Source organism: Neofelis nebulosa, chromosome 4, assembly GCF_028018385.1.
Source record: "Neofelis nebulosa isolate mNeoNeb1 chromosome 4, mNeoNeb1.pri, whole genome shotgun sequence".
NCBI lineage: Eukaryota > Metazoa > Chordata > Mammalia > Carnivora > Felidae > Neofelis > Neofelis nebulosa.
This window is the reverse complement of record NC_080785.1, coordinates 152,677,347-152,695,433: the sequence shown is the minus strand read 5'-3', so window position 1 is coordinate 152,695,433 and position 18,087 is coordinate 152,677,347. Positions and strand designations below refer to the sequence as shown.

Here is an 18,087-nt window from a genome sequence, read left to right as displayed (position 1 = left end):
GACTAGGTCATCAATTCCAGCTGCCGTCACTCACTTCCTGTTTGGCCAAGGGCAAATGACATCACCTCTCCACTTAAGCTAAAAAACAATAATTTAAAATACCAATATTACAGGAGTATAATTTGAATTAGTTAACAATTGCAAAATACTTGGGAAATTTACTTTATGTGATAACGAAAACTGCATTTTCCTACTTTACACATACACTAAGGCTGAATAGTTAAATAACTCTATTATAAATAACAAGAGCCAAGTTTCTCACTGTCAGAGAAAGAAGTTACAAAGAGGCAAGGAGAGGAATCCTGGAATAAACCTGTGGTACTGGACTAGAGTCAGAGAGACCAGTATGAGTGCATGTTCACATTCATATCCAGACAGATATGGAAATAAACACAAATATGTATGTACACCTGGGCCAGTACACACACACGTATTTCCTAGCTCTGCCCTCTAGGATGGCCTAGAAGCAGTGACAGCTCAGTATTAGCGAGCACACCTAGTTCATTTAGAAACCAGATCCTGGTTTCTAAATATTTTCTTCCAATAAAAGAAACCAGGGCTCCTTGGAGAAATGGCTGATTCTAGGGCTGGGGCAGGGAAATACAAGATGAGACTGGAGCACCTTGCAGCATCAGGAAGTAAAAAGTGCTCCAAAAAAAAGAAAAGAGGAACATAGCAAAAACACCTAAGTGTCAAATGGCCAAAGGCAGAAGAATGTGAGCAACAACGTACAGTATTACAACCCAAAGAAAAAATTAAATATTCGTGAATCCATACTGATATAAATGAGTAATGAAATAAACCAGGGGCAGGGGTAGAAGGGAGTGTACAATCTTTCTTACAGAAGAATTCCAAATAATAAATGTAGAAGGAATGAGGGAAATAGAAAGTCACCACTACAATTACACACTAATTGCTGCCGCAGGCAAATTTCACTGATGAATGCTAAAATTAGTGGATGAAACTCAGATCTTTGTATAGCCTCACCGAACCTCCCCCAAAATAGTTATGAATCACTGTGGGTGATTTGAACTCAGACACAAATTCTTTGACACTCATTCCTTCAAGAGGTAGAGCTTCATTTCCTTCCCCCAGAAATGGGCTTGACTTGATGACTCATTTCTAGCTTCTAACAAATAAAGTAAGGAAATGGAAAAACAGTCACTTTAGTGAAACCAAGAAGATACTACCTTAATCAAATTATCAGGTTAACATCAGTAATAAGTCACATTGATATCAGATATCCCCTGATATGCAATATGATGTGACAAGAAGGGCATACCACCTCTGGTATTCTTCCCCAAAATGCACAACTTCAGGCTAATCATGAGAAAATACCAGAAAACCCAATTCAGGAACATTCTACAAATAACTGCTACTCTTCAAAGGTGTCAAGGAGAGAAAGGCAAGGAGAAGCTAAGAAACTGTCACAGGTTGTCAGAAACTAGGGAAATAAGACATCTAAATACAATGTGGTATCCTGGATCAGATCCTATAATAGAAAAAGAGCATCACTCTGGAAAAACTAGGGAAATGAGAGAAAAGCCTATAATTTACTTCATAATATGGAACTAATACTCATTTCTCTTTTTTAAGTTTATTTTTATTTTATTTATTTTGAAAGAGAAATAGAGAGCAACTGGGGGAGGGGCAGAGAGAGAGAGAGAGAGAGAGAGAGAGAGAGAGGGAGACAAAATCCCAAGCAGGCTGTCAGTGCAGAGGCCGAGGCGGGGCTCAAACTCATGAACCATGAGATCATGACCTAAGCCGAAGTCAAGAGTCAGACCCTTAACCAAATGAGCCACCCAAGCACCCCAACTAATATTGGTTTCTTAATTTTAATAAATGTATCATGGTTACATAAAATGTTAACATTAAGGAAAGCTAGACGAAGTTTTGTACTATCTTTACAACTCTTCTGTAAACAAAGTTACTCAAAATAAAATATTTTTTTATTTTTTTTAATGTTTAAGTTTTGAGAGAGAAAGAGTGTACATGCTACGTGAGCAGCAGAGGAACAGAGAGAAGGGGAGAGAGAATCCCAAACAGGCCCCCATGCTGTCATCACAGAGCCTGATGTGGGGCTTAATCCCAAGAACCATGAAATGACCTGAGCTGAAATCAACAGTCAACACTTAATCCACTGAGCCACCCAGGCCTGCCTCAGTTTCCTTCTCAAATGGACCAAATAAAATGAACCACCAAGATGACTTCCATGGGTCAAAATGCTTCTCAAGATTTTCTTACATTTTAAGGAAACATAAAACCTGCACATCAACTAACCATGCTTAATATTTTAAAAAAAGAAGGAGGGGTGCCTGGGTGGCCCATTCAGTTAAATGTCTGACTTTGGCTCAGGTCATGATCCCTGCACTGGGCTCTGTGCTGACAGCTCAGAGCCTGGAGCCTGTTTCAGATTCTGTGTCTCCCTCTCTCTCTGCCCCTCACCCGCTAGCACTGGCTTTCTCTCTCTCTCTCTCCCTCTCTCTCTCAAATATAAACAAACATTTTTTAAAAAATAATAAAAATAAAAAAGAAGAAGGGGGTGCCTGGTTGGTTCAGTCAGTGGAGCATATACATGACTCTTGATCTCAGAGTCATGAGTTTGAGCCCCATGTTGGGGGCAGAGATTACTTAAAATAATGATAATAAAAAAGGGGGGGGAAAGAAGAGGAGGAGAAGAAGGAAGAGAAGGAGAAAGAGGACGAGGACAATGGAGAAAAGCAATGCCTAAATTTGAAGTGTCAACCTCACAAATTTAAAGAGATAAAAGACGGATCACCAAATTCAAAAACAAAATTGGGAAAAAGAACAAGACACTGAAATCAAAAAGAACTCAGTCTCTCTGACTAAAGCTAACCCACCTAACCTGATGTAAGAAAGAGGTTCAAACCACACAAGTCCCCCTTCACACAGGGGAACACATACTTCCATACATACCCCCAATCCATAACCGAAATAAATATCACAAGGCAGTATCTCTCCCAGCTCTCAAATCATTTCAAGCAAGCTTGGGAAACCTGTCCTACTCTCTCCTGAAAGCCAGAGTATGTAATTTAAAAAGTTTTCATACCCTCAAAAAAACAAAAAGTAAAGATAGACCTAAGCCACCTAGACATAATAAAATCCAGGTGCTTCCTTCACTGTCAAGCAAACAATGGAAAATGATGTTAACATGTAATGTAAGGTTATTTGTAATTTTGAGAATTTTAACACAGATAAATATATGCTGAGATGACAGATATATGAAGAGAATAACTTACACACACACACACACACACACAACTGAGACAAAGTGGGAAAATGTTTTTAGAATCTTCCCAGCACTGTCAAACATCAATATATGTGTTCATACAATTGGGAGAAGAAGGAAGACTCACTAGGTTTCAGTAACTTGATTAAAACATCCGCCTAAAGGGGCGTCTGGGTGGCTCAGTCGGTTAAGCGGCCGACTTCGGCTCAGGTCATGATCTCGAGGTCCGTGAGTTCGAGCCCCGGGTCAGGCTCTGTGCTGACAGCTCAGAGCCTGGAGCCTGTTTCAGATTCTGTGTTTCCCTCTCTCTGACCCTCCCCCATTCATGCTCTGTCTCTCTCTGTCTCAAAAATAAATAAACGTTAAAAAAAAAAAAAATCTGCCTAAAAACATCCAGGGCCCTTAGTTCCTATTCTATAATCAACTGCCTTTTTATTACTGATTTGGCTGCCCAGAAACAAAGGAGGTGCCAGTGGATAATTAATTCCAATTGTGTACATGGCACTTTATACTTTCCATGTAAATAAACTGGTATCTGGTTTATCAGTCTCTAGCGAGATTACTTTGCATGAATAAATTCTCAAGCACTTGAGTCACCCCAGTGTGAATCAAAAATTTCAGGTTTCTGAACTACTGGGGGGAGGGGAGGGCAGAGAGGGTCAGAGAGACCTTGATATGGATGCCACTTCTGATACTTAACTATCTGTGTGACTCCTTATTCCTGTCAGTCTCAATTTCCCCATCTGTAAATAAATACCTACTAGTGCCCGGAAGATAGCAAGTGCTCAAAAGGTGACAGCTTTATTATTTTTAAGCCAAACGTGAGAGGAAGACTACCAGTCTTCCTCAGTGAGTGATAGAGAAACATTTCATTTGAAAAGTAGCCTGAACCATCAAACCACTTCAAGTTTTGAAAGACACTGGGGGGGGGGGGGGGGGGGGGGGAGATGTGCCATCCCAGAGAGGTGTGAGAAGAGCAAAGTTAAAAAGTTTCAAGTACCGGCTGCCCTGTACAGTTCTCGCTTAGCAACTCCAATGTTGTCTACCAAACACCCAGCCGGTAATAGTTAGAGCATGACAACTGTTCACTCTAAATCCATGTGCTCAGCTTGGATTCAGGACTGATTTATAAAAATAGCTGTTGCTGCTGCTCTTTGAATCTCTTTGAGCTGATGACTGGGCAGTGTTACCCTATAGGCCTAGAGCAGCTGTATTCCCTCACCACACCCATTTCTCTGCCTACCCAGCCGAGCTGACGGCACCCCCCCCCGCCCCCCGCCATCTCTGCAGCATACTATTCTCCCTCTTCCTGGGCTGAGTGAGCAAATTACAAGCACAAATATCCCCTGATGCAATGCCACAACCATCCCTGGGAAAGCGCAGTGGCAGTTGCCAAAAGCTCAGCAGCAGGGAAACGGGCGGGAGACACACACACACACACACACACACACACACACACACACACGAAACACTGCAATGCTATGCAGCCAGGGAGAGGGAATCGAGAGGCCCTAGGGAGCAATACTGTAACCGAACCAGAGGAGGGAAAGGAGAAAGGGGGTTTCCAGAAGAAAGCTGGGTAACACTAACCTTCCCGAGAAGCACGTTTCACCCCAGGTTTGGGTCCTAAAACACAAAACGAGGCGTAATCACTGCCTCCTCCGAAAAGAAGTAAATGCATTTAATTTACACGTTCCTGGGTGGAAGCAAAAACCCCAACGTTCCCCCACGGGGTAATTTCACCAAAAAAGAGTTCAGGCAACACACCAGCGGAGAACCTGGTCCAAGTGCTAAACCACCATCTCGGTTCGGGGTAACGTTTCCAACTGCCCCCTCCCGGTCCCCGTCCCAATCCTCCCATCCCCATACTTACTTCGCCGTCTCGCAGCCACACACTTAGTCCCCCAACCCAACGCTTAGTCTGCCCAGTGCCGGAGAGGACGCACGCAGGGAGCCTAGGCTGGGGCCCGGTTCTCCAGACCGCCCCTCAGCCCCGCCCGTAACCCCGGACTGGGCACGCTCTCTAGCTCGCATCAGCTCCACCTCAACTGACCCCCACAAAGCCTCACGGAACGACCTCTGAGTTTTCCTACGTCCCCGAGCCCCACCCAGGGCCCCAGACCGCAGCCGACCCTCGCTCCCCGAACGCAGCCCCATCCCGAGCCCGAGGCGTGCCGCTCAGCCCCACGCTCCAGACGCCCGAAGCCGGTCCTCTCAGCCCGCTCGGCCCCAAGGGGCCCCGGGATCGCGCCCCGAAGCCTAGAAAGATCACGCCCTCAGGCCCCCTGCCCTCCCGCCCCCGCGTCCCGCAGGCCCGCGGCCACCGCCCTTCCCCGCCCCGGGCGGGCCTTGCGGGGTCCCGGGCAGCCGCAGAGAGCGGCTCGGGCAGCCCCCGGGAGAATGGAGAGGCCGCCCCTCCGATCGGGCCCCGCCTGTCGCCGCACCTACCCGCCGCCGCCGCGTCGGAGCCGAAGCCGGAGGGAGCCGGGAGAGGGCCGGGAGGAGCCGGGAGGAGCCGGGAGAAGTCGGGAGGAGCCGGAGCCACCGAGCAAGCCCGTGGGGCGGGGCGCAGGGAGGCGGCCGCTTCCTCGTCGCTCTCTTGAGGGCCGGCGCGGGGGCGGGGCGCCGCCACCGCCTATCCCGCGGGCGCCGCGGCTCCGACCAATAAGCGCGGCGAGGGGGCGGGCGGAGGGCTGTGGCAAGCCAATGGGCGCCGGCCCCGCCGCCTCGACCTCGCAGTGGTAGCGGCGCGAGCGAAGGGCCGTTGGGGCGAGGGACGCATGGGGGCTTCAGACTCCCCTCTCCCGCCCGCTAGGGCCCGGGCGGCCGACGGGCACACCGACCGCCGCCGCTGCCCTGTGCTGGACGTTGCTTCCTTTCAGAACTTGGGTACCTGGAACTGGGAGGATGCGAGCAGCCGGGCACACGCGGCCGGGCCCGGGTCTCCCCGCCCGCGGGGCCTGCGGGCTCTGTGATGTAACCTGGGAGGGGCGCGGGGCGGGGCCTAGGGCGCGGGCCAGCTGGTCGCGGGAAGGAACCGTAGGGGGACAGGGACGCGGGTGTGGGGCCTCTCCAGGGCTGCGCTGCCACCAGCCACAAGTGACGTTGCTGGTTCAAGTTGAAATGTGCTGTAGGTGTAGAATACACACCGAATTTCCGAGACTTAGTAGAAAACATATATAAAAATCTCATAATTTTATATTGATTATAAACTGGATAGTTGACTACAAAATTGGTTACAGTTTTAGATATATTTGGTTAAATAAAACACATTTAGAATAATTTCATGGGGCACCTGAGTGGCTCAATCGGTTCAGCCTCCTCTTGAATTCTGTTCAAGCCTTGATACTAGGAAAATGATTTGGGGATCAGCCTTAGGTGGGGCTCTGTGCTGAGCGCGGAGCCAGCGTGGGATTCTGTCTCCTTCTCTCTGCCCCTCTCCCGTTTGTGCTCTCTCTCCCTCTCTTTCAAAAACAAGCATTTTAAAAATAATTTTTGTTTGTTTGTTTGTTTGCTTTTTAAAATATGGCCGCTAAACTTAAAATCCCTATTTGGCTCGCGATATATTTCTGCTGGATAGCAGTGGTTCAGAAGGAAAAGGGACAGCTAACGCCTCTTGAGTGCTTATTATGTCCCAAGCACTCTTGTGGGTACGTGACACCCAAAAACTCATTTAGTTGCCAAAACAATGCTTTATAATTGGTATCAATGTTCCCATTCTCATTTTACAGATGAGAAACAAATACAAGTTTAGTAATTTATCTAATGACCACAAGCAGCAATCAAGTGTGGTGCTTTTAACTCAGGCAACCAGGCACTGGGACATGTAGTCAGTCAACCTGTAGAGCAGGCTGGTTACCAGAAAGAACACTGGACTTGGTTGAAAGCCCTGGTTCAAGGTCAGCCCTGCTACTTTGTGTGTAACTTTGGGAAATTAAGCTTTAATTGCCTTAGTAAAAAATGAGATAATGCAAGTCACCAGCCTGTCATAGCCCCTGTTACGGTGACCTAGAGGTAGCATAGTGAGGTAAACTTGGACTCTGGACCCTGAGTCCCTGTGTGCAAATCTGGGAACTGCAACCTACAAGTTATGTGAGCTTGCGGGAGATTTTTAATCTCTCTGTACCTCAGTTTCCTTAACTGTAAAATGAATAATAGTCACACCTACCTTATTAGGGTTGTTAGGCAGATCAAATGTGTTGATATAAATAAAGTACTTAGCTTGGTGCCTAGCACTTAGCAGCATTTACAGAGTACTACTCAGAATGACTTTAAAGAAGTATTTATAGCCTATACAAAGATGAAGGAATGAAGGATAAAAGGGTAAGTGGAAAAGGTATAGAACTATGAATTTGGAGCCCTGGAAAGAACTTTAGGCCAATCACGGAGAACTGAAATGACTAATTAATAAGGCAGGTGTCCTGGGACCAAACTCAAAGCTTTTGCCCTCTTTCACACCCAGACTCCAGAGCAGGGGAACTACCATTGCAAGCCTGAATTCATTCATCCAAGAGATACTGAATGATGATCTGCACATCAGAAAAGGCCACACAGTGAGGGGCATTTATAAAAAGGTAAATAAAATAGGTTTCCTGTCCTGATGAAATTAGCATTATTTCATACCAAAGCCCACAGATTTTGTCCAAGCATGCACTTAACTGTTATAAGGAAAACACACAGGTGGGAGCTTCAAAAGTTACTCTGATCCTTCCTGCTGCCTGGAGTAGCCAGCCCCAATGCCTGTCCTGGGGCTTCAAGAATAGAATAAGCTGTGAGCTCCTTAGAAGTCAGATGGCTGGGAAAATTCAAAAGTGTTGGAATCTTCCATTCCTTCTTTAAGGTGATAAAGTCACCATGTTTTATGTATCCCAAGCTAGACACTCAAAAGTAATTCTCAGTTATTCCCTCCCTTCTCCCCACCTCAGGCCTACCAGATATTCCTTCTGCCTTAGAAACATCTCCACCAACACTAATGCTGTTCTGGTTCAGTCCCTTTTCTCTTTCCTGCCACAGCTACTTCCAAGCCCTCCCTCCCACCTACTTCAGTCCAAGTTACACAATTTAGGCACCACCCTCTCCAGTTCATACACCTCGTCCTGCATCCATTCTCTGCCTACCACAGCACTCACCACATATGTGGTAATTTTCGTGTAAACATGCATCTGCCCTAGTAGATTTTTTTCTCAAAGTACAGGTTCATTCTGTTTCCCCACCTCCAGATTTAACATAAACTTCTTTTTTTTAATGTTTATTTATTTATTTTGAGAGAGAGAGAGAGCCCGCGCACATGCATGTGCTCTTGGGAGGAGCAGAGAGAGAAGTGGGGGGAAAGAAAGAGAGAATCCCAAGCAGGCTCCCGTGCTCAGCGTGGAGCCTGACATGGGGCTCAATCTCACAACCGTGAGATCATGACCTGAGATGAAATCAGAAGTCAGGTGCTTAACCGACTGAGCCACCCACGCTCCCCAAAACTTTACAACTTTTAGAAGAAAATACATTTATGGAGATACCTTGATGCTCTCAAGGTAGGAACCTCTGGCTGAAATTTCCTGGTACAAACACTTATCAGATAAATATGCAATTTTTACATACCAATTATTAGCATAATTTATAATGTTTATGTTAGAATTCCCTAGGGAGAGAGAAATAAAAGTACATGGATTAGGATTTGAATAGGATAGAGTCATAGAATTAAGAGCCAGAAGGGTTTTTTGGGGTCATTTAGCCCAAACCATTTTCAGGTGAGGTAACTGATACATGTCAAAGACCCACAAATAAGTGGCAGAATCCAAACTTGAACCTATTTTCTGATTCTCAGGCAGGAGTTTGTTACACCCACCCCTTCTTTCATCTTTAAGATGCTGTAGTGAAGGGGTGCCTGCCTGGCTCAGTCAGTTAAGCATCCGACTTCAGCTCAAGTCATGATCTCACGGTTTGTGAGTTCGAGCCCCACGTCAGGCTCTGTGCTGACAACTCCGAGCCTAGAGCCTGCTTCAGATTCTGTGTCTCCCTCTCTCTCTCTGCCCCTCCCCTGCTCACACTGTGTCTCTCTCTTTCAAAAATAAATAAACATTAAAAATTTAAAAATAAAATGGTGTAGCATAGGGGTGCCGGTCTGGCTTAGTCAGCAACTCTTGATCCTGGGAGTTGTAAGTTTGAGCCCCACATTGGGTGTAGAAATTACTTTAAAAAAATAAAGTCTGTGCTGACAGCTCGGAGCCTGAAGCCTGCTTTGGAGTCTGTGTCTCCCTCTCTCTCTCCCCCTCCCCCTCTCATGCTCTGTCTCTCTCTCTCTCTCTCTCTCTCTCTCTCTCTCTCTCTATCAAAAATCAATAAATATTCAAAAAAAATTTTTTTAAACAAAAAGATAATAAAAATAAAATATTTAATAGAAGAGATGAAATGGTGTAGCATAGTGATGCAGCAAACATTAGATACTAACTACTCAAAAGTCCCCTGCCACCTCCTACTTTAGTGCCTGGACACTTATCCTGACTCCTTTTGCAGTTGGGATTGCTATGTGCCTCACTGGATGGAGCAGAGCTTTCAGGTAAGTCTTTATAAAAAGACAAACTCAGCTGCCTGGAATACAGACACAATGCGTAGAGGTGATACAGCCATCTTACGATGGTAAGGACAAAAGTCATGGGCTGAAGGTGAGGAGGGGGAAGATAGGAGAAGACTAGGTCCTTAGCATCCTCTGGCAGCTACACCTATCTGACTGTCCCCCTCTGGACCTCTTGTAAAGTGAGGAAAGTAACCCCTATCTCTGAAAGCCATCGTTAGTCAATAAGTCTCCAATGGTATAAGCCACCATCAGTCTCTTATTTGCCGGATACGCAATCCAAACTGGCACATGGAGTAAAAGCCCTGGATTACAAGTTAAGAAACCCTGTTACGGTCCCAGCTCTTCCAGGAACAAGCTGTATGGCCTTGGGCAAGCCATTTCCCATCTCTGGGCCTCAGGTTCCTCATCTCTATCATGGGAGGTAGAACAAGATGGTCTTCTCACCTCTCACTTTCTGTGATTTCATTCACTGTGCATGCTACGTAATGTGCAATGGGGGACCTCCTTTCCCTCGAAATGAGACTACCTCTTTCAAGGTTCCTGTAAGTGTTTCCTTGTTCCTGTAACCACAGGACTAGTTACAAAGACCTGTCCCTTTCGAGCGAATGTGATAAAACACACAGTTTGGGAGCATTCCCTTACACAAATCCCCCTAACTAGGTCCCTTTTTCCTCTTCCTTTGCTTAGTTTTATTCACCTATTCCCAGAGGGAGCTCAGAAGGGGGTTCTACTCTAAAACTAATGGAGCACAGCGCCCCCCTCTCTCCTAAACTTACTATGTAATTTCTCCTCTTGGGGCCTCAAATTCACAGTTCGTTAAATGAGAGCGTTGCAGACAATGAAAGCTCCAGATTCTGTGTCTCCCTCTCTCTGCCCCTCCCCCGCTTGCACTCTTTTCCCCCCCTCTTTCAAAAATAAATAAATATTTAAAAAAATAAAAATTGTAAAGTTTTATGTTTTTCTGTAGAAGTCTTACAACCCTATTGTGAGGTTAATTCCTAGGTACCACAATGATTTTATTTTTTTCCTATCACATTTTGTAAATGATTACTGGTGTATAGAAATGCTATTCCTTTTTGTATGTTAACTTTATATGTAGTAACCTTGCTGAACTCTTTTCAATTCTAATAGCTTCAAGCTCCAGAATTCTAAGGCTCAATTACACCTTCTAGATTTTATCTCACTTTGGGATAGTGCTTCCCCAGTTACTAAGTGCTTTGCTCTCTGGTACTGCTGGTTAGCCCTTCTATAACTCTGAGTTAGGCAGGGCTTGTATTGTCATCCCTATTCTGAAGCCGAGGAAACAGATTCAGGGATGAGGCGTGATATGCCCAAGATCACGCAATTAGTAAGTGGCAGATCTGGAACTAAACACCACGTCCTTTCATTCCTTGCCACTGTACCTTGATTTTGAAATTTTCTTCCCTTTCCCTTTTCTCTCTAGGATCCACTTCCTGGCTACAAATCATAACTGCTCTTAGCTGTGACCCCAAGACTGCACACAGTGATGCCCTCAGTTCCAGGTATTTGGTACTCTCCCCAGGAACCTGGCTTTCCCTCAATTCTTCTTCCATCCTCTGTCCTGACCCTCAGTCCTAAATACGACCTCCTAATTTCTTCCCAACTCTGACTCCAAGCATCCCATCCCGTCTGGAACTCCAGTGGTTATGTCAATGTCTGGAACCACGGTCTGGCCCTTTGTAAGCCTCTGTACTTGACACAACTCTCATTTTGGTTCTGTTATTCTTCTGCACCTCACTGTTCACTCCATCCAACCTCTTGTTCATCATGTGAAATCCCTAAAGAGATCAGATATGGTCAGAGAAGATGGGAACTGGAAGGTCCTTTGAGGGCTTCCAGGCCAAAGACCAAGCAGAAATTGTAAATGAGAAAGCTGATTAGTTATAAAAGAGTGGGCTGGAGGGGCGCGTGGGTGGCTCCGTCGGTTAAGCCTCTGATTTTGACTCAGGTCTTGATCTCCCGGTTCGTGGGCTCGAGGCGAGCCCCACAGTGGGCTCTGTGCTGCCAGCTCGGAGCCTGGAGCCTGCTTCAGATTCTGTGTCTCCCTCTCTCTCTGTACCCCTCCCCTGCTCGTGCTCTCTCTCAAAAATAAAATAAACATTAAAAAATTTTTTTTTAATTAAGAAAAAAGAAGAGTGGGTTGGAGACTGTGGAGAGCACAGGGCACATGCCCCAACTCCAATCAGTTGTTGCCAGTTGCTGGAAATGTGGGCCCTGTGTGGTTGGAGAAGATGGAGCCAAACTTTTATGTGCAGTGTCCTGGCTGTTGAATGTCAGCAAGTACCATGTAGGACATAAAAATTAATTGATTAATTAAAAAGGGGCTTCTGAGTGCCTCAGTTGGTTGAATGTCCAACTCTTGATTTCAGCTCAGGTCACAATCCCAGGATCGTGGAATCGAGCCCCACATTGGGCTCCTCGCTAAGTGTGAATTCTCTTTCTCTCTCTGTCTCTCTCTCGCTCTCTTAAATTAAAAAAAATAATAATAATTAATTAAATTAAATACCATATAGGACAAATGTCTGTGGACTGGCGGCTCTCAGGTTGCCAATTTACAACCTCTGCTCTGGTCCAAACCCATCACCCATGGATAAGGAGATTGACGTCATGCAGCAGATCAATAGGAGAGAAGGAGGCAGGACCCAGCCCTCAGACCCATTCAGAGCTCACCACCATCACTCACAAGCCGAAAGCAACCCAGCTGATTTAACAAGCCTCTAGTGAGAGCCTGCTGTGGGAAAGATGTTCTGAGAGGGGACCAAGATGAAGGGATTCTTTTAGAAGATGCCCACTGTAGGTCCTTGGCACTTTTTCACTTAGCTTGAGATCACACATTTGGCAGGTTGGAACAAACTAACATATTTAGAAAAGAGATGCTCATGTCCATGGAGTTCTTGTCAGCACAGTCCTCACTGACTGAATTAGGATTCCAGGGACCTTGCAGTAGAGCATTTTCCAAACTTTCTGTTTAGAAACCATTTCAAACTCATTGAAAAGCTGCAAGGATAAAAATGGTATATAGCACTCTCATATACCCTTTACCAAAATTCACTTCTTTTCAACGTTTTCCCCATTTGCTCTATGTACTACACACAACAAAAACATATTTTTCGAGCCATTTGAGGGTAGATCACATACATGATGGCTTTTAACCCCTGAATACTTCAGTGTGCATTTCTAATAATAAATATATATCTTATAACCACAATACAGATATCAACTCAGTAAGTTAAAATTGACTCAGGAGTTTGATCCAATCTACCATCCGTATTTCAGTTTTGTCACTTGACTCAGTAGTGTCCCTAATTTTTTTCTCCTCCAAAACAGGATCCAGTCTAGGATTAAATATTACATTCAGTTGCTATGTCTCTGTAGGTTTCATTAATATGGAACATTTTCACAGCGTTTGTATGTATGTGCATGTGTATGTATGTGCGTTTTATGAAATTAACACTTTTGAAGAATATAGTGCTCTCTCTTGCTCTCTCTCTCTCTCTCTCTTTTAGAATGTACTTCATTTAGGGTCACCTGGGTGGCTCAGTGGGTTGAGCGTCCCACTCGGGCACAGGTCATGATCTTGCAGTTTGTGAGTTCAAGCCCCGCGTCGGGCTCTGTGCTGACAGCTGAGAGCCTGGAGCCTGCTTCGGAATCTGTGTCTCCCTCTCTCTCTGCCCCTCCCCCACTCGTGCTCTGTCTCTCTCACGCTCATAAATAAATAAACATTAAAAAATTAAAAAAAAATAGAATGTACTTCATTTGGGTGTCTGATGTTTTCTCATGGTTAGATTCAGTCTAGAATACAGTAGAAATGATGCCATGTCCTCCTCAGGGCATCGTATCAGGAGGCATGTGGTGTCCATCTGCCCCTCACTAGTGATATGAATTTCAATCATCAAGTTACGGTGTTTTCTGATTTTTCCAGTGTATTGTTGTTGTATTTTCCCCTTGGAACTAATAAGCAATCTGTGGAGAGGCACTTTAAGACATGCTTACATCCTGCTCCTCATCAAAATTATCCCCTAGATTTCACATCCATTCATGAGTCTTGCCTAAACCAGTCTCTACTGTGCTGGTTGCATAGTGGTGGTCTTTCCATTCCACTTCTCTGTCCACATTTACCTGTTGACACTCAGGATTTTGAGGTAAACTGTATGCCTTCCATCCGGAGGGGTGCAGTTTTGACCTCTGTCAAAGTATGTGAGTTCTGGAGTTCCACGTGACTAATGGGAATAGAGGGAAGGGAAAGAGCCTGCTTTGCCTAGTCATTGAGAGTAGATAAAGGGTCAACTGGGACAGTCACTCCAAGGATTCCACTTAAAGGAGCTGAGACCTTCAGAGAAGCAAAGCAGCATAGAGGAATATGCTTCACACAAACAGTATCACTTTCAAATCCTGTCTCTTCCCCTTACCTACTTTGTGACTTCCAACACCTCACCTAGATTCTCCTGGCCTGTTTCCTAACTTGTAATATGGGATAATTCCTACCTCGGAGGCTCAATGGAAGATTGGAATAATGCTCATATCTTACTGGGCCCATAGTAAATGAGAGGTGCATATTATATAGAATATAAGAAAATTATGTAGTGCTTGAATTATGTTTCATTTCAACAAATGTCTACTGAGAACCTACCATGTAACAAGGCATTGTGCTTAGGGCTAGAGACTAAATAAATCAGCCCTCAAAAAGTTCACAATCCAGAGGAAGAAAAAGACCAACTTAATTCCACATTTAGCCAAGAAAATTAAAACATACATCTACACAAAGCTTCGTTCAAGAATGTTCACAGTAGGGGCATCTGGGTGGCTCAGTTGGTTGAGCATCCAACTTTGGCTCAGGTCATGATCTCACGGTTCATGGGTTTGAGTCCCACGTTGGTTTTGCACTGAGAACTGGGAGCCCGCTTCAGATTCTCTCTCTCTCCCTCGCTCTGTCCCTCCCCTACTCATGTCCTGCTCTTTCTCTCTCTAAAGTAAGCATACATTAAAAAAAAAAAAGGATGTTCACTGCAACAATATTCTTTTTTTTAATTATAGTTGACAATGGCAACTACATTCTTAATAGCCCCAAACAGGAAATAGCCCAAACATCTATCAACAGGTGAATGGATAAACAAAAATTCTAGTACATCCATACAATGGAATACTACTCAGCAATCAAAAGGAGCAAACAACTGCTTTTATGTAACAGGTCTAAAATATGCTGAGTGGAAGAAGCCTTGCATAAGAGTACACACTGTGATTTCATTTATATGAAGTTCTAAAACAGGAAAAACCATCAGAAGAGTGGTTGCCCAGGGTGGAGGCAGGGAGGAGGTTGCTGGGAAACTTTCTGCATGATGATAATGTTCCATATGTTGATAGGGGGTGGATTGCACAGGTGTATCCACTTGTCCAAATTCAGCAAATGTACACTTAAGATTTGTGTATTTCATTGTATACGGATTTCACATCAAAATAGAAAAAAAAAACTGTAAAAAAGAGCTCTGATTAATAGTATACCTCTAGAAGTATTTATTTTTTTAATTTTTTTTTTTTTTTTTTTTTTGTCTTCACACCCAGCATGGAGCTCAGTGGGGGGCTTGAATTCACAACCTTGAGATCAAGACCAGAGCTGAGATCACAAGTTGGATGTTTGGGGTCACTGGATGGCTCAGACAGTTTAAGTGTCTGATGAGGGCTGAGGTCATGATCTCACAGCTGGTGGGTTTAAGGTCCACATCAGGCTCTCTGCTGTGAGCACAGAGCCCACTTTGGATTCTCTATCTCCCTCTCTCTCTCTGCCCATCCCCCCACCACCACTAGCATTTCTCTCTCTCTCTCTCTCTCTCTCTCTCTCTCTCTCTCTCTCTCTCTCTCATGTTTAATTAACATTAAAAGAAAAAAAAGAGGGGTGCCTGGGTGGCTCAGTCGGTTAAGTGTCCGACTTCAGCTCAGGTCATGATCTCGCAGTTTGTGAGTTCAAGCCCTGCATCAGGCTCTATGCTGAGTGCTCAGAGCCTGGAGCCTGCTTTGGATTCTGTGTCTCCCTCTCTCTGCTCCTCCCCCACTCATGCTCGCTCTCTCTCTCGCTCTCTCTCTCAGAAATAAACATTTTTAAAAATTTAATAATAAATAAATAAATACATAAATAAAAAGAGTTGAACGCTTAACCGACTGAGTTACCCAGGCACCCTACATCTAGAATTATTTAGAGAGAAGTGTACTGATGTCTAGATTTATTTTGACTTGTATCAAAAAACATGGATTAATAATAGATGGATAGCAGCATGGAAAGATGAATAGATTCGTAATAAAAACAAGCTTGATAACGTGTTAAAGAGTAGAAACAAGATGCTAGAGAAATGGGTTTTAACTGTAAAATTCTTTCAGTTTTGCTGTACATTTGAAATGTTTCATAATAAAATGTTGTGAGTGAGGAGACAGGGCTGTATAATTCAAGTCAGACTTTGATAAATGGTGTAATGGAGAAGTTGTTTCCGCTGGGGATGGATGGTAGCAGGGGTCAAGGGCAGTCTCCTAGAGGAGGAATCTTAGGAAATCAGCCTGAAAGATAAGATTTTAAAGGCAGGGGTACCTGGGTGTCTCAGTCAGTTGAGCATCCAGCTCTTTATTTCAGCTCAGGTCATGATTCAGGGTCATGGGATCAAGCCCCACATAGGTCATGATCTCTCAGTTTCGTGGATTCAAGCCCTGCATCAGTCAGTGGGGAGCTGACTCCACACTGTCAGCATGGAGCCTGCTTAAGATTCTCTCTGTCTCTCTGTCTCTCTGTCTCTCTCTCTCTCACTCACTCAATTAAAAAATAAATAATAAATAAATAAATATCTTAAAGGCAGAAGGAGGAAAGGGGGAAGAGGGCATACCAGTAGGAAAAACAGGGCAGTAGGAAAACGCAAGGCACTTTGCGGAAGCTGCAAAGCAGCAGAGGACTCTGGGGGCAGAGTGGCGGGAGAGGAGGCCAATGAGCTGAACTGTGCCCAAGCTGGGACAGCCTTGAAAGACAGACAAGGACATTTGATTTTGACTCAGTAAACAATAGGGAGACACTGAGCTGGACAAGCACGCATGCATGTGTGTGTGTGTGTGTGTGTGTGCACGTGTGTGTGTGCAAGGCTTTGTCATCTGACAGCCGGACTAGAGGAAGGCAGGGATAGAGCCATCAGTGGGGACAACAGCAGGGCAGGTGGTCAAGGTTTTCTATTGCTTGTATTAGCCAGTTGACAATGAGGGCAATTTTTGTGACAGAAAAAAATGGTGAAGACAAGCCCTTCCTAGAGGTGAAAAGTCTTTAGTGAGTGGGGAAGAGAATTCAGTTTGTCCTAATTCCCAGCTCACTGGAAACTCTGATCTCCCTACAGACTTCCTTTTCCCTTTGAAGCTGTAGTCTGTCTATTGACCTGCCCTCTGACCCTCAGCCACAGTCCAGAAGATGCAGCTCACCCGTCAGCAAGAACACACTGGGAGTCGGAACTCCTCCTTTAGAAATTTGTTGTGTTGGCCTGCTTGTCCTCCATGCTTCCTCCCAATTTCAAGACTTCTCTATTCTGGTCTTTTTTTTTCTTGTTTTAAAGTTTATTTATTTATTTGAGAGGGACAGAGACAGTGTGAGTGGGGGCAGGGCAAAGAGAAAGAGGGAGAGAGAGAGAATCCCAAGCAGGCTCCATGCTGACAGTGCAGAGTCAGCTCCCAACTGACTGATGTGGGGCTTGAATCCACGAAACGAAGAGATCATGACCTGAGACGAAACCAAGAGTCAGATACTTAACAGACTGAGCCACCCAGTCGGCCCATTATTCTGGTCTTCTTGCAACCACCCTCATGTGAACATGAGATCACGACCTCAGCCTTTCCAGGCTCTCAAACATTCATTTTCCAGCCCCCTGGTGATCTAGTGGCTAGGATTCTAGAGCTTTCAAATGTGCCTTTTCCCCTTGACTTGCAGGTGTCTTTCTGATCACAGCCCCGTAGTCTTGTCTCTTTCCTCCTAGTTAGGAGTGTCACTGTCACTGCAGTGTCCAGCTCCAGCTCCTGGCTGATCCAGGCTGGGCTTGAAAGAGTCAGGAGTCTGGCAAATCAGGAGTCTCTGAGCCTCGGGTACCACAGGTGCCCAGCTTCTCTCCTCCACACCTTCCCTCCATTTCCTAAAGCTCACAGAGGACATGTAGTGACCTACCTGAATAGTCACAGCCTTCCTTTGTCCAGCAGCCACAGCCCCTGTTTCCAGTCCTCACACCAGCCCTGCAAG

General features: G+C 45.1%; 1 protein-coding gene and 1 long non-coding RNA gene across 20 annotated transcripts in view; one reads left to right on the top strand and one right to left on the bottom strand.

Moving 5' to 3' along the window:
- MAP4 (microtubule associated protein 4) overlaps window positions 1–5,834 on the bottom strand; it is a 197,564-nt gene extending 191,730 nt beyond the window's left edge. For 17 of the 19 annotated variants that reach the window (XM_058727102.1, XM_058727110.1, XM_058727097.1 and 14 more), the window contains exon 1: window positions 5,702–5,834. The gene's annotated coding sequence lies outside the window, so the exon portion shown is untranslated. Of the gene's footprint in view, window positions 1–4,843; window positions 4,880–5,126; window positions 5,325–5,701 lie in introns of those variants that run through there. The other 2 variants (XM_058727098.1, XM_058727099.1) reach the window with 2 other exon arrangements.
- A 1,641-nt stretch (window positions 5,835–7,475) lies between these two features.
- The window catches only part of LOC131510229 (uncharacterized), a 56,889-nt gene continuing 46,277 nt past the window's right edge, over window positions 7,476–18,087 (top strand). The window contains exons 1-2 of the long non-coding RNA XR_009260950.1: window positions 7,476–7,827; window positions 11,266–11,344. This is a non-coding gene — a long non-coding RNA (uncharacterized LOC131510229). The remainder of the gene's footprint in view (window positions 7,828–11,265; window positions 11,345–18,087) is intronic.